Source organism: Amblyomma americanum, unplaced genomic scaffold (genome assembly GCF_052857255.1).
Source record: "Amblyomma americanum isolate KBUSLIRL-KWMA unplaced genomic scaffold, ASM5285725v1 scaffold_112, whole genome shotgun sequence".
NCBI lineage: Eukaryota > Metazoa > Arthropoda > Arachnida > Ixodida > Ixodidae > Amblyomma > Amblyomma americanum.
Window position 1 is genome coordinate 117029 of NW_027526584.1, and position 13449 is coordinate 130477.

Sequence of the window (13449 nt, forward strand, 5' to 3'; positions counted from 1 at the left end):
GGGCGCACTTCAGTTGCAAGTTGGCGCCCGTCCTGTTGTGTTCGTGCCTCTTTGTCTTTGTCGTTTTAGCGCCGTCCTAACTTCTTTCAAGATATGAACCAACTAGCCCAAATCAAAGTACTTCTTCATTCTTCTGTCTTGTTGACGTAAGATATGCTATAAACTCCTGTTACACCGCGGATAGCGTTTTCCTCTAACGTTCCTGCAAAGCAAAGAATTGCCACCATTAGATGGTGTTTTGGAGGAATCAAAGTTCGTCAGTTTTAGCATACCGACAGAAATACGCACCGCAGCTCTCACTTCAACAGCGCCAATGTCAAAAAAAGGTTACAGTACCCAGTAAAAGTAAAATAATTTATGTGCAATGCAGCGTGTATACTTTTGTACATGATACTTTATTTGTGCCCCTTTTGTACTGTTTACACTTCGGCCTCATTCCAATATATCTGCACGGTGGCCAAAGCTATGAAGCTCTCCAGGCACAGGATTCAAAGAAATAAATAACGGAATTGTACTAATGGCAATGATTTAAAACGCACTAGGACGGCACGCGTTGCTGAGACACATACCGCAATTTTAAATTTATTACGGATTCGTAGCGGAAATGTGAGCCATTCCGAAGGCTCTCTTCTATAGAGTGTATGTACGCGGCCATCGGGTACACCAATATGTTACCACCTTTTCGAAAAAAATTTCTTACTTGCATCTGTAACAAAAATCGCTGCACGTCCTTTTGATAACCCGGGGTATTAGTTGACTGCAAAAGTAATCGTTTTTCTGAAATGTAACAGAAATCCAATCACACACTGCCTTTGGCGGGAAATGCCAATACGTGAGCTGTCAAAAAATGTAGGGAGACAGAAGGCAGACGAAGATTGGCAGTTCTCTGCGATGCACCTTACATTACATAAACACAGACAAACAAATAACAGCAGCCCTTTTGCACGAAACGTATTTATCCACAGAGACATTCCCAATGTAGGCATCATGTAGAAGTCCACTTAAATGAGTTTATTTTTATTGAGCTCTCATAGGCCTTGAACACGTTCATGAGTTTTCAAGCTTCAGTACCTCATGAAGATTATAAACCAAAAATACCAGCCACGTGCAGTATGCTGATGTACGTGGGCTTTTACCACCAATTAAAAAAATGGCATGGACAGGATTACCCTTTAAATTTTCTATACAGCCCGAAATAATTGCAACAATTTATGTTTCACGCTTGATATAAAACTTATATCTATTGTAGCATTGACCACTATTTCTCTTAAGAGACGCTAAATATGGTGGCATTTCACGTAACTAAGCGTCTTTTATTAGTACGGAGGAAGGAGTGGAGGAGAACTTGACTCAAGTCTACCCCACTCGACTGACATGCTTTAAGGACGGCGTTATGTGAGAGGCTGAACGCTGAATTATGGAGTGGTAAGCCTTCCTTTCGTACAATGGCACCTTTAATGCGCAAAGTGTCTTCAACTGTGTTCAGAAAATCTTTGTGAAATTCTGGCGGATAACAACACGAAACTAGAAACGAAACATTCAAGAATTTGTATCCGGCAGGTGCTTCCAGCGGTGGGCCTTGTGCGACAGAGGTTTCTGTTCACGAGCGACCAATCATTAACTTAACATCCACCTGCCAAGGTGGGCAGTTTTCTCCCTATTTGATGGGCAGGCTGCGATTACGCCGCAAGGTCAGGTGACCTAGTTGGTCCATCTGCATTCTAGGTTGCTCTCTCGGGGCCACCTACTTGTGCAGGTAGTGCCAAAGCTTGATTTTTGGCTCACAACGAGCACGGGGAATTGTCTGGAGACCGAGGCCTTTAACGCTTTCACGTAAAAATGTTTTACGAACTTTCCCTTTAGGTACTTATCTTCAGGCACTCGAGTAAACAGATAAGATATAGTGAAGGTTTGAGGAGCTTGAGAACTTCATGTCGGTGCGCCCTAAAGCGGTATTAACAAAGGTATTCTTTTTGTTTTTGCTTGGTTACATAAACAATGCCCTCGGTTGAGATTAGACCACAGTCAGGCATCCAAAGACTGAATTCTTGGACGGTTAGGAGGGGGCTTTAATGAGCGCACCATAAACCAAGATTGAGTCCAGAACGTCCCAGCGCGTGTACCCCGGCGCAAACTCTCAGCGGTCTTTCTCGTCCTCGCTGGCGCGGTAGCGAAGACGATAAAAAAGATTCATCACGCTCTGTCAACCTTGTAGGCGCAATTTGTGGGCTTTTCTTTTCGAGTCTGGCAACTAGCTGCGTAAGGAATACGGCTAAGGGGATATAGATGCGCCGTAAGGGACTTCATGCACATTCAGCCTGGCGGACTGCTCCGTGCGAATTCAGCACACGTGCCGACAAATCATTGGCCTCCGCGATATTTATGGTGCTGTTCGTAAGAGCCAAATGCAATTTTATTCAATGTCATCAATGGCATGGTTTAGCCACATAAAATGTGGCCCTCCGCCGCATGTTCTTGTGAGCTTACGTAACTCAGCTTTCCAAAGTACTCTGCTGTGGAATTCCCGCGCACTAATTTTTGAAATTTCACCAATTTTGCAACTTCTGTCGATTGTGAAGAGCTACTAATGTCCGTGATTAGGAAAAGCGCCTGCCCTTTGGAGAGAATGGCTGAGGGTGCAGTTGTTCAAAGACAACATGTTCGAAAGCTGTTCCTCTTTGTTCTCAGGCCTTAATTGGTGCAGTATGTTTTATTGTCCACTCACCTAAAGTAAAAAAACATGAAATGTAAAACCACTTCATGGAAGCCTCGATACACAAGGACGTGCTTAAATGATCTAAATGTACGTTTAGGTCTCAATATTGGCGGCTTAAGGCGAACATCGACGGAAAGCGGCGGTGAGCGTAAGGCCGCACATGGATGAAAACCTTGGGCTAACGTAAAACCGACCTATGATTTTTTCCGAAAGCTAGCGTACGAATGGTTTTGAGATTTTTAAATATCATTCCGATATCATAACGCTCCGAGGTATTCCAATCATAGTTCGCGCCAACAGGCCACTATAGTCGTGATGGCACTGTAGTCAAGAGACGTAGCTGATTTGGTCCAGACAAACAAAAGGGGCGTCTGACACCAAAGGCACAGAACTATCTGTGTGCATCCTAGTTTATCAACGTGTCTGAAACGCTGAAGCAGGGCCGGCGAGCTATATGGTAAATCAAGCAGGCAACCGATTTGGGACGCCGAGCTTGTCGCCTTCCTCGAACGCTTTAATTAGCTGAACGCGGCGGCACATAAATTAGTGGTGGGGACAGTCGGGCCTTTTGTCCAGATTGAAAGCAATGTAAGAACAATAAATAACCGCGAAAAAGAACGGGACTAAAGAAAAGTAATTGACAATAGCGGACGAATGGGACATAGAAGGACACGCGCAGGGAAAAAAAACGGTTTTTTTACTCAGCGCACTCCCGTAGCGCTCAATTGCGTCCTATGTCCCGTTCGTCGCACTGTAGTCATGGAATATCGTGACCAACTTTCCCAACAACTTTCCTTGTCTAACAAGAGAAAAGAAGCGCATAGGACGAGCGCGCACTAACTACTCTTTTCTCTGTCTTGTCCTATCATTTTTGCGCAGGCATTTATTATTCTTATAATATCGTACAAAATTGCCCCTCACCGCACTCTCCTATATTTGAAAGCAGTATTTGATGGCTGCCGCTCTTGTTCCCGCGGAAGTAGCCAGGGAGGACATGCGCCCAACTCAGTCTAGAGAAGAGGGCCATAACGGCCGCCCGTTCAGAATGAACTTTGCCAACACCGAGTGAGGCCGACATGATATGTGGGCTGTCTTGAAATGCGCTTTTCATTTACAGCAATAAATTTCATTCTTATAAGCACTATGGAGGAGTAGAGAGAAGCAACGGCGAGTAGGTTAAGTCAAGCCTTAGGAACTTTTCTCTAATTGTAGAGTTTAGCAAAAAGTGTTGTTATGTGTTGCAGGAATTTTTTACTCACCGCGCTGGCGTAGCGCTCCGAGCACTTTGTCCCTGAAAAGAGCAGAAAAATGTTGAAGAGTTTAAAAAGGATAGTAGACTTATCATCAGTTGAACTATGATTTGTAGAAGCAGCACAAAGTGAGTTACGCTAGCCTTTAAACCAAGCGAGTGCTTTACGTCGAACACTACGCTAATATTTTAGGTCTCATATTTATTCTTATATTAAAGCATGACTTCGGCATGAGAATTCATGTCGAGAAATATCTGACAAAATTTGTTTTACAACCTGTGGCCTGCAGCAGAATTTCTAGTCCTTGGGTGTCATTTTTGAGGATACATTGCGCTCAGATTACGCGACGGGCATTTAAAAAAAGCTTGCTCTTGATCTGAATTTCGAGTAGAGTGGTTATCTTAAGTGAAGATAGAATGAATGCCATCCCGTGAAGGTGCTTTTATAGCACTGTCAATAGCAGAGCCAGAGATGTCACTTCCCTTAAGCTCTCCGGATGGCGCTCACAGAGATACAAATTTCATCTAAATAGCACCAGCGGACGAATGGTCATTACACTGTTTAAGAGGGCTGAACGTCTAACATTTTGTGTTGAACAGAAGAAACTGCTGCGTGAGTTGCTTTAGAAAGTTAAACCTGATAAATCAACAAAGCAATGTGTACGGCTTTTAAGTTAGTAAAGAAGAGGAAACATTGTAAAAGAAATGGCAGGGCGAGAAAAGCGGCGACTGAGAGTTGGATAATTTGGTCTGTAGATTGAAAGACTATTCGCCGACATGATATAACTATGCGGGACGAATAAATTGGTGATCCAACTGCTTCTAGCGAATGTATTCATTATCGTCATCACCAGCAGTAGCCTGATTGCACTGACTGCAAAGCAAAGGCCTCATGAATGTTTAATTAAGCCTGTCGTGTGCCAACTGCGGCCGCTGTATTCCAGCCAACCTGTGAATTGTATCCGCCCAGTAAGGTTTCTTCCGTCCCATGCTACGCTTGCCTTCAGTTGGAATCCACTCCGTTACCCTTAAGGGTCATCGGTAATCTTGAATTCACATTAAAAGCCCTGCCCAAGCTCATTTCTTTTTCTTGACTTCGACGCGGATACCGTCCACCCGGGGTTGTTTCCTCTCCCAATCTGCACTCTTCCTTCCTCTTAAGGTTACACCTACCACTTTTCTTTCCATAGCGCACTGCGTTGTCCTTAAGTGAAGCTGAACCCTTTTCGTTAGCTTCCGCGGTTATACCCCGCAAGTGAGTACCGGTAAGATACAGTGGTTGTACACTTTTTTTAGGGATGTTGATAAACTGCCTTTCATGAACTGAGAGAACCTGCCAAATGCCCTTTCTTTTTCTTTTAACTATTTTTCACTCGTGATGAAGATCTGCAGTCGCTACATGCCCTAAATAGGTGTTTTCTCTCACAACTATCAGCACCTTGCTTACAATTATAAACTGCTGTTCTGTTCCGAGGTTCATGGACATTAGTTTAGTTTTCTGCATGTTAATTTTTACACCTATCGTTTTACTCTGCCTTTCTAACTCATTGATCATGCTTTGCAATTCATCTCGTGAGTGACTGGGCGAAGCAATGTCATCCGCGGACCGAATAATATTTAGGTATTCATAATTAACTATTATCCCCAACTGCTAATAATTCAGGCCTCATATTACCTTGTACAGAAGGTATTATAGAGGACAATGGTAGCTGTGCAGTTACTATATATATATATATATATATATATATATATATATATATATATATATATATATATATATATATATATATATATATATATATATATATATATATATATATATATATATATATATATATATATATATATATATATATATATATATATATATGTATATATATATATATATATATATATATATATATATATATATATATATATATATTAAGGAAGACAACAGTCACCGAAGTCATGGTGCATTGGGGAATGTTTCTTTTTTATAATATCTAGTGCCAATCAATTCGTTTTTTTTAAAGAAAATCACTTATAAAGCAGCAGAAAAAACAACCATGCCGCCGGTGGAATCCGAACCCACGACCTCCGAATATCGCGTCCGGTGCTCTTACCAACTGAGCTACGGCGACGGCTGTCCAATCTGCTGCATTCGTGGGTATATATGTTTTGCGTGTAAGCGAACCTTGAGAGTGTCACCAGCGCCACCCGCGTCCATAGCGGTGGAGGTAGCACGTCCTGTAATACCGCAAGTGTGACGTAGAACGTCATCTAACGGCGAGGGCGGAAACTCTGCGAGCGCCCCCTTATGCTACCTATGGCATCAAGACTGCCAGAACCGAGACCCGCGTTAAGCTATTAGCAGACAAAGCAAATGAAGTGAGGGGCTCGTTTGACAAACATAATCTATTAGGGAATATCCTTTATGAAAGCCTGCCTGACCATCTGGTTCATTGAAGTCTAAGCTTGCCCTGACTCTATTAGTGATTACCATGTAAACAACAGACAGTACGTTGATCGGTCTGTAATTTTTGAAGTCCTTGGCCTCTTCTTTGTCAAGAATTAAGACAATGTTTGCGTTCTTCCAAGCTTCTGATATGCTCGAGGTCATGATGCATTGTGTTTAGAGGGTGTCTACTTTTTCTAGCACAATTTCCCCTCCGTCCTTCAACAGATCTGCTGTTGCCTGATCTTCACCAGCTGCTTTTGCCCTTCGCATTGCTCCTAAGGCTTTCGTTACTTCCTCTTTCTTTACTGGCGGGACGAAGCACTACTGTGCGCTACTGCCTGTCGCAGTAACGTTCCGATTATGTTGGCTACTGTATAGATTTGAGTTGGTCTCTTCGGCTAATTTAGCTATCTTATTCATATTGCATATGGCATTGCCCTTCACGAATATATATATTTTTACATATGTCTTGTTTCCTCTTGACCGCTTTTAGGCTGCCTCCATTCTTGAGGGCATGCTCAATTCTCGCCGTATTAAAGTTCCTTATGTTGGTTACCTTCTGCTTATTTATTAACTTCGATAGCTCTTCCAGTTCTATTCTGTTTGTTGGGTTATACGCCCTCATGTTTGGCGTTTATTTATCAGATCTTTCGTCTCCTGAAATAGCTTTCTGGTATCCTTTCGAACCATACTACCGTGTACTTCTGTGGCGCACTCCTTATTGATAGTGACCGATTATCGCTCATCGTTTGAACATTAATATCGTCTTCTTCATTTAAAGCCGAATGTCTGTTTTGCATCCGAATCCTGATATTCCTCTGCTTTCCCTCTTACCGCTAAATCGTTAATGGACTTCCTCTTCACCAGCTTCTTCCGTTCCCTCTTCAAGTCTAAGCTAATTCGAGACCTTACCTTTCTGATGTCGCTACAGCGCCCCTTCCCGACTACCTCCACATCCTGGACAACGCCAGGGTGAGCGCATATTATGATGTCTCTTTCAATTTTAGCATCACCATTTTCTGCTTCCAACTGCACTTCCTGTTCTCTCGTTTGCGGAAGAAGGCAATAATGATTCGTAAATTATTTCTACTTGCGGACTCTACTAATTAACTCTCCCCTGTTTTCTGACAACCTAACCCATAGTCGCCTACCACCTGGCCGCCACCCAGCGTCTTGCCTACCTTCGCACTCAATTTTGCATTGAAAGAAAGCGTAGTGGGAGGCGACAGAAAGTTAGGTGGGCCGTTCAGATTAAGACGTTTGCGGGCATACGCTGGGCGCAGCTGGCAAATAACAGCGTTAATTGAAGAGACATGAGAGTGGTCTTTGCCCTGCAGTGGGCGTTGTCAGGTTGATGATGATGACGAGTTGTAGGAGGATTGTAATGATGACAGTGCACTGCGGTTTTACTACGCTGACTACGTTAAAATCCTGTCACTTTTTTTACATCCTGTGCCCCACCCTATGAGGACAGAGGTATCGCCTGGCGCAAAGCACGATCTGTGCGCACTACGCACTCAGTGCTCCTGTCGCGCTCAAAACAGCCGCTATTCAGAACGGAGAGCTGTAATAATTCAGCGCACAATGCGCGGTTGCTCCGAAACAAGAGAGTTCGGAAATATTCCACGGGATTTGAAGCAACGCGTGCTTTACTAAAATGATAACGACAAATAAACTGAAAAGGGCCTTGCTAACTAAAAACCAGCGGCTGTGAAACATCCCTGCCTTACTCGTTCTCTTAGCAAAGCTCTGAGAGTAGCGCGGTTTCGCCGCGTGTAGTGGTAAACGTAAAACATCGCGCGTCTTTTTTTATCGTTCACGAATTATAATAATAGTCCTCATAATCAACGTCATTCATCAGAAATTCTGTGCAAAACGCACATGGACACTGTGCTAGCCCAAAAATTGTGCACAACGGCATTTTTGAATGAGAAATATTGAATTAGTGCTATTTTTTATATATATTTTAAATAATTCGCTACAATACACAATAAAATGTGATATTGCAGACGCCGATCACAACACAGAAAATAAATGCACAAAAGACGTTTCGGCACCCGTGTGCTGCGCGATGTCAGTGCACGTTAATGATCCCCAGGTGGTCGAAATTATTCCGGAGATCTCCAGTACGGCACCTTCTTCTTCCTTTCCTCTTTCACTCCCTCCCTTATCCCTTCCGTTACGGCGCGGTTCAGGTGTCCAACGATATATGAGACAGATACTGCGCCATTTCCTTTACCCAAAAAAAACCAATTATTATTATTACATATACGGGAGCCTTGTTCACAGTAAAAAACGAGAAGCGTGTGCGCGAGCTTATGAAAGCTTGAAAAGGGGGCGCAGGGAGCGTGCGTAAGCAGGTGCCAGATTTCCGCAGTTTCTGTTCAAGGTGTGACAGGTAGTTTGTATCGTTAAAGATTGCAGGTGAAGGCGAGGGAATTTCTTCTTTTCTGTCGCAAGAACTTGTGCCTTGTCCCAGTCGATAACATGCTGTATTATTTCTCTGTGTTGTGGCCGGCGTCCGCAATGTCACATTTTATGATTCACCCCGACCAGACAAGTTTTCTTCAAACACTTGATTTCAATAGTGAATAAATTGGCAGATTCCCCATCGGCAGGTTTGAATATTTTGCTATTATCATTTCTGCTAAGGCCGCCGCGGTGGCTGAGTGCTTACGTTGCTCGCCTGCTGGCCCGAAAGACACTGGTTCGATCCCGGCCGCGGCGGTGGAGTTTCGATGGAGGCGAAATTCTAGAGGCCCGTGTGCTGTGCGATGTCAGTGCACGTTAAAGAACCCCTGGTGGTCGAAATTTCCAGAGCCCTTTACTACGGCGTCTTTGGGACGTTAAAACCCCATAAACCATAAACAATTTTTTCGATTATAAAAATCTTTCCTCATTGGTTTTCTGGCAGTCTTAATAGCTTGATCCGACGGGTGGAAACAGTATAAAAGAAAGCTTGTGCTATATACCAGAGAAATGGGCTGTTACCTTCAATATATATGTGCCAGTACGTTGCAGTTTTACAATTGTAGAATTATTTCTCCAAGAATGTTGGGCATGGTATCGGCACAAGCACGCCGAGAGATTTGAAATAGCATACAGAGATTTATTCATTGGCACTGGTTTATTACTTCACACCTTCAAAAAGTGAAATGTTGTTTGGCGCACGATACGTGGTCACTATATAGAGACAAGAGCAAGCCTAATCTGAAATTTGAACAAAGCTTGATTTTAACAACCCTGCATTCAGAGACAGTCCCACATAATGGTGGAACACTGCATCACGCCAGGTGCCCTGTGTACTTCGTGAAATTTACCATTAGGCTTGGTCGCTTTCTTGTACCCTTATCGCGGTTCAGGTGTCCAACGATATATGAGACAGATACTGCGCCATTTCCTTTACCCAAAAAAAACCAATTATTATTATTACCTATACGGGAGCCTTGTTCACAGTAAAAAAACGAGAAGCGTGTGCGCGAGCTTATGAAAGCTTGAAAAGGGGGCGCAGGGAGCGTGCGTAAGCAGGTGCCAGATTTCCGCAGTTTCTGTTCAAGGTGTGACAGGTAGTTTGTATCGTTAAAGATTGCAGGTGAAGGCGAGGGAATTTCTTCTTTTCTGTCGCAAGAACTTGTGCCTTGTCCCAGTCGATAACATGCTGTATTATTTCTCTGTGTTGTGGCCGGCGTCCGCAATGTCACATTTTATGATTCACCCCGACCAGACAAGTTTTCTTCAAACACTTGATTTCAATAGTGAATAAATTGGCAGATTCCCCATCGGCAGGTTTGAATATTTTGCTATTATCATTTCTGCTAAGGCCGCCGCGGTGGCTGAGTGCTTACGTTGCTCGCCTGCTGGCCCGAAAGGCACTGGTTCGATCCCGGCCGCGGCGGTGGAGTTTCGATGGAGGCGAAATTCTAGAGGCCCGTGTGCTGTGCGATGTCAGTGCACGTTAAAGAACCCCTGGTGGTCGAAATTTCCAGAGCCCTTTACTACGGCGTCTTTGGGACGTTAATACCCCATAAACCATAAACAATTTTTTCGATTATAAAAATCGTTCCTCATTGGTTTTCTGGCAGTCTTAATAGCTTGATCCGACGGGTGGAAACACTATAAAAGAAAGCTTGTGCTATATACCAGAGAAATGGGCTGTTACCTTCAATATATATGTGCCAGTACGTTGCAGTTTTACAATTGTAGAATTATTTCTCCAAGAATATTGGACATGGTATCGGCACAAGCACGCCGAGAGATTTGAAATAGCATACAGAGATTTATTCATTGGCACTGGTTTATTACTTCACACCTTCAAAAAGTGAAATGTTGTTTGGCGCACGATACGTGGTCACTATATAAAGACAAGAGCAAGCCTAATCTGAAATTTGAACAAAGCTTGATTTTAACAACCCTGCATTCAGAGACAGTCCCACATAATGGTGGAACAGTGCATCACGCCAGGTGCCCTGTGAAATTCGTGAAATTTACCATTAGGCTTGGTCGCTTTCTTGTACCCTTATCGCATGCTCTAGTGCGCAATAATCTTCAAATTTGAACTATCTGCTCATACGCCCAATCTATTCATCCTCTCATTTACATTGCAGACAACCAGATGGCACTTCTATTTAGGATTTCAGATTTTTCTTATTTTCTGTACGCCATAAGTTCTTATACGATATGTTAGAGTTCATAGCACTGCATATCAGCGTTTATTGCAAAATGAAGAGCAGGCGAAACGTCTTGTAAAATCGCTTGGAAGTTCTGAGGTTTTATGAAACGAAGGTCACAAATAACTTAATACCGCTTCAGGACACGGGTTCTAAGATAAAGAATCACGCACTCGAGTACCTGTTCACTTGAATGAATTAAAGCTTCAACTATGTTACCTTCAATAACGGTACTTTGAAATACTTAAATGTAGTGCTCATTTCTACATTCCTATCTAAAGTTTGTCTGTCTCTGCCAAAGTGTCCAGACACCGGTATAATTGTAACGACATTAAAAACGTAGCTCTTAGGCCTCTTTCAAAGCCAGAACTGAATCTCTCTTTAGGAGATTTCTTACCGTGATGAGGTTACTCAGGTTCCTGTAGCGAATAACGTGACGGAATCCACGCTCTACAAGGCCGGTTCTCTGAGACGTCCAACACATTGTCGAAAGCAGATGTTGTGACCCATTCTTCGCCATTAGCAACAAAAGTCTGTCTGTGCTGTTGAACAGCTGTATTTGAAATAAACGAAATGATATCTCAAGGTGACGACAACGCCGAGCAGAACAGATGAGCCCTCACGCTGAAGGAACTATTTATTGGGCTATTGAGCGGCCAACAAACACAGAACAATTCGGCGACTGTAGCAACAAGCGTTCCCAGCGGTCGTCAAACGTTTTGCTAATGACCACTCTCGGCAGCGCTTAGTTTAGATCTGACGACCAGTTGTGCGAGAAAGTGGCCAAAGCAGCTACGACAGTCTAGAGCACCGTAGAAACAGGTGAGGGCGTCTAAAATTCATGAAAAATCTACTCACTCCCTTTTCTCGCCATGAAGAAATCGATAAAGCTGTTTGATGACAGCCTCAAGGAAGGAACATAATCGAAGAAACAAAAAAGAAGCTCTGTGTTGTCAACCCGTTCCGTATAAAGAGCTACGGATAGCTTATAATATAAAAAATACGAATGACAGCAAAACTAAACATTCAAACTGATTCTTGATTGGTGCTTTGATTGTTCGTACCACATAAGCAGCCCGTAAAGTGTACTGGACAAAACAGGACACAGCTTCGCGAGTGTTGAAGTCCAACTGTTTATTTGTTGCAGAGGCATGATTTCGGCGGTGCGTTGAAATGACAGCAAGAAAGGAAGAAGACAGAGCATCATTTATACAGACGTTCTTAAGGACCAAAAGAACAACAAAATAACTCTAATTTTCGTGAGGAAAACCAAACAGGTAAAAGTGCGCGCTTTTGTTTTGAGAGCGCGAGCGATGCCATTATTCACACTCTTCCCTGCGCGTACAATCTTTGTCGCCTCCATGATACCTCTAACGGTTTGATGTTCAAGACGATTGATAATTCCTTGAGACTTAAAAAGTGGCTCCTAATGCTTAGATAAGGTACGTCCTCTAAGCAAACTCAAAGTTGGCAGATATGTAAGCAGAGGTGACTTAGTTGCCTCATTGTTGTTCACTTGTTCCTTAAGCCCTTTGTTTAACTATGAGCTTGTAAATCCGATATGTTGTTTTCAACATGGAAAACGGTAAACGCTAAAAAACTTACGATATTGTATAAAGTTCTTGCTGTAGCAAATGTGGCACCATAGATTGTCTCGGTTCACACAGAAGGTTACCTTTTGAGGAGGGTCTATAATTTTAGCAATGCTGAAAGCGCAACAAGAGCTATTCGTTTATTAATCATTCTCTCTCTTCCCGAGTGCAGGTAGAAATCCAGAACACCCTTCTGGTAAGCATCTCTCCTCTTCTTTTTCTTTATATCTCTCTCTTCCTCCATGTTCTGTGAGAACAAGTGTACAGGAACGACAACAGCCATTTTCTTAGTTCATGCTGTGGACGCGTCTTTTTCCTTTGAAGATAGCCGCGCTTTTTCTTTATTTTTTAATCAACCTTTTAACCATTGAAATCACTAGCTACGAAAAACTGGTACTGATTAGTGGTTATAATTTCTTATGATGAGCTGGCTTTGTTGTCTTCGATTACTATGCTCGGAAATAACTATTCTAGGTTAGTAAAGGAACGACAGAGGGGCGGAGCGTCTGCAACTGTGTCATTCCTCCAAATAGTTTGAGGTCAGGGCTCTGCGCATAGCTGCATGCGCGGTGCGCTATCTCTTTATGATAGCTACAATGAACCGTCGGTATAGGAGGCGCATTCTATACAAGGTTTTCTGTAAGAAGATGCGTTTAGAAACTCCGTAGTAATCAAGCAAACTGTTTTATCTGAGTTTATAACAGTGGCAGTTGGCAGATGCATCAAAATGATACCGAAATAACGAATCCTGGCAATCTACTGTGTATTAGGAGAAAAATAATAAA

At 42.9% G+C, this 13449-nt stretch overlaps 1 long non-coding RNA gene across 1 annotated transcript; it reads right to left on the reverse strand.

Moving 5' to 3' along the window:
• Positions 1-700: 700 nt before the first annotated feature.
• Positions 701-11595, reverse strand: LOC144112429 (uncharacterized). Its single transcript, XR_013310254.1, has 3 exons — positions 11470-11595; positions 3976-4007; positions 701-777 (listed from the first exon to the last, which is right to left on the reverse strand). It is a non-coding gene; the product is annotated as an uncharacterized LOC144112429 (long non-coding RNA).
• Positions 11596-13449: the final 1854 nt, after the last annotated feature.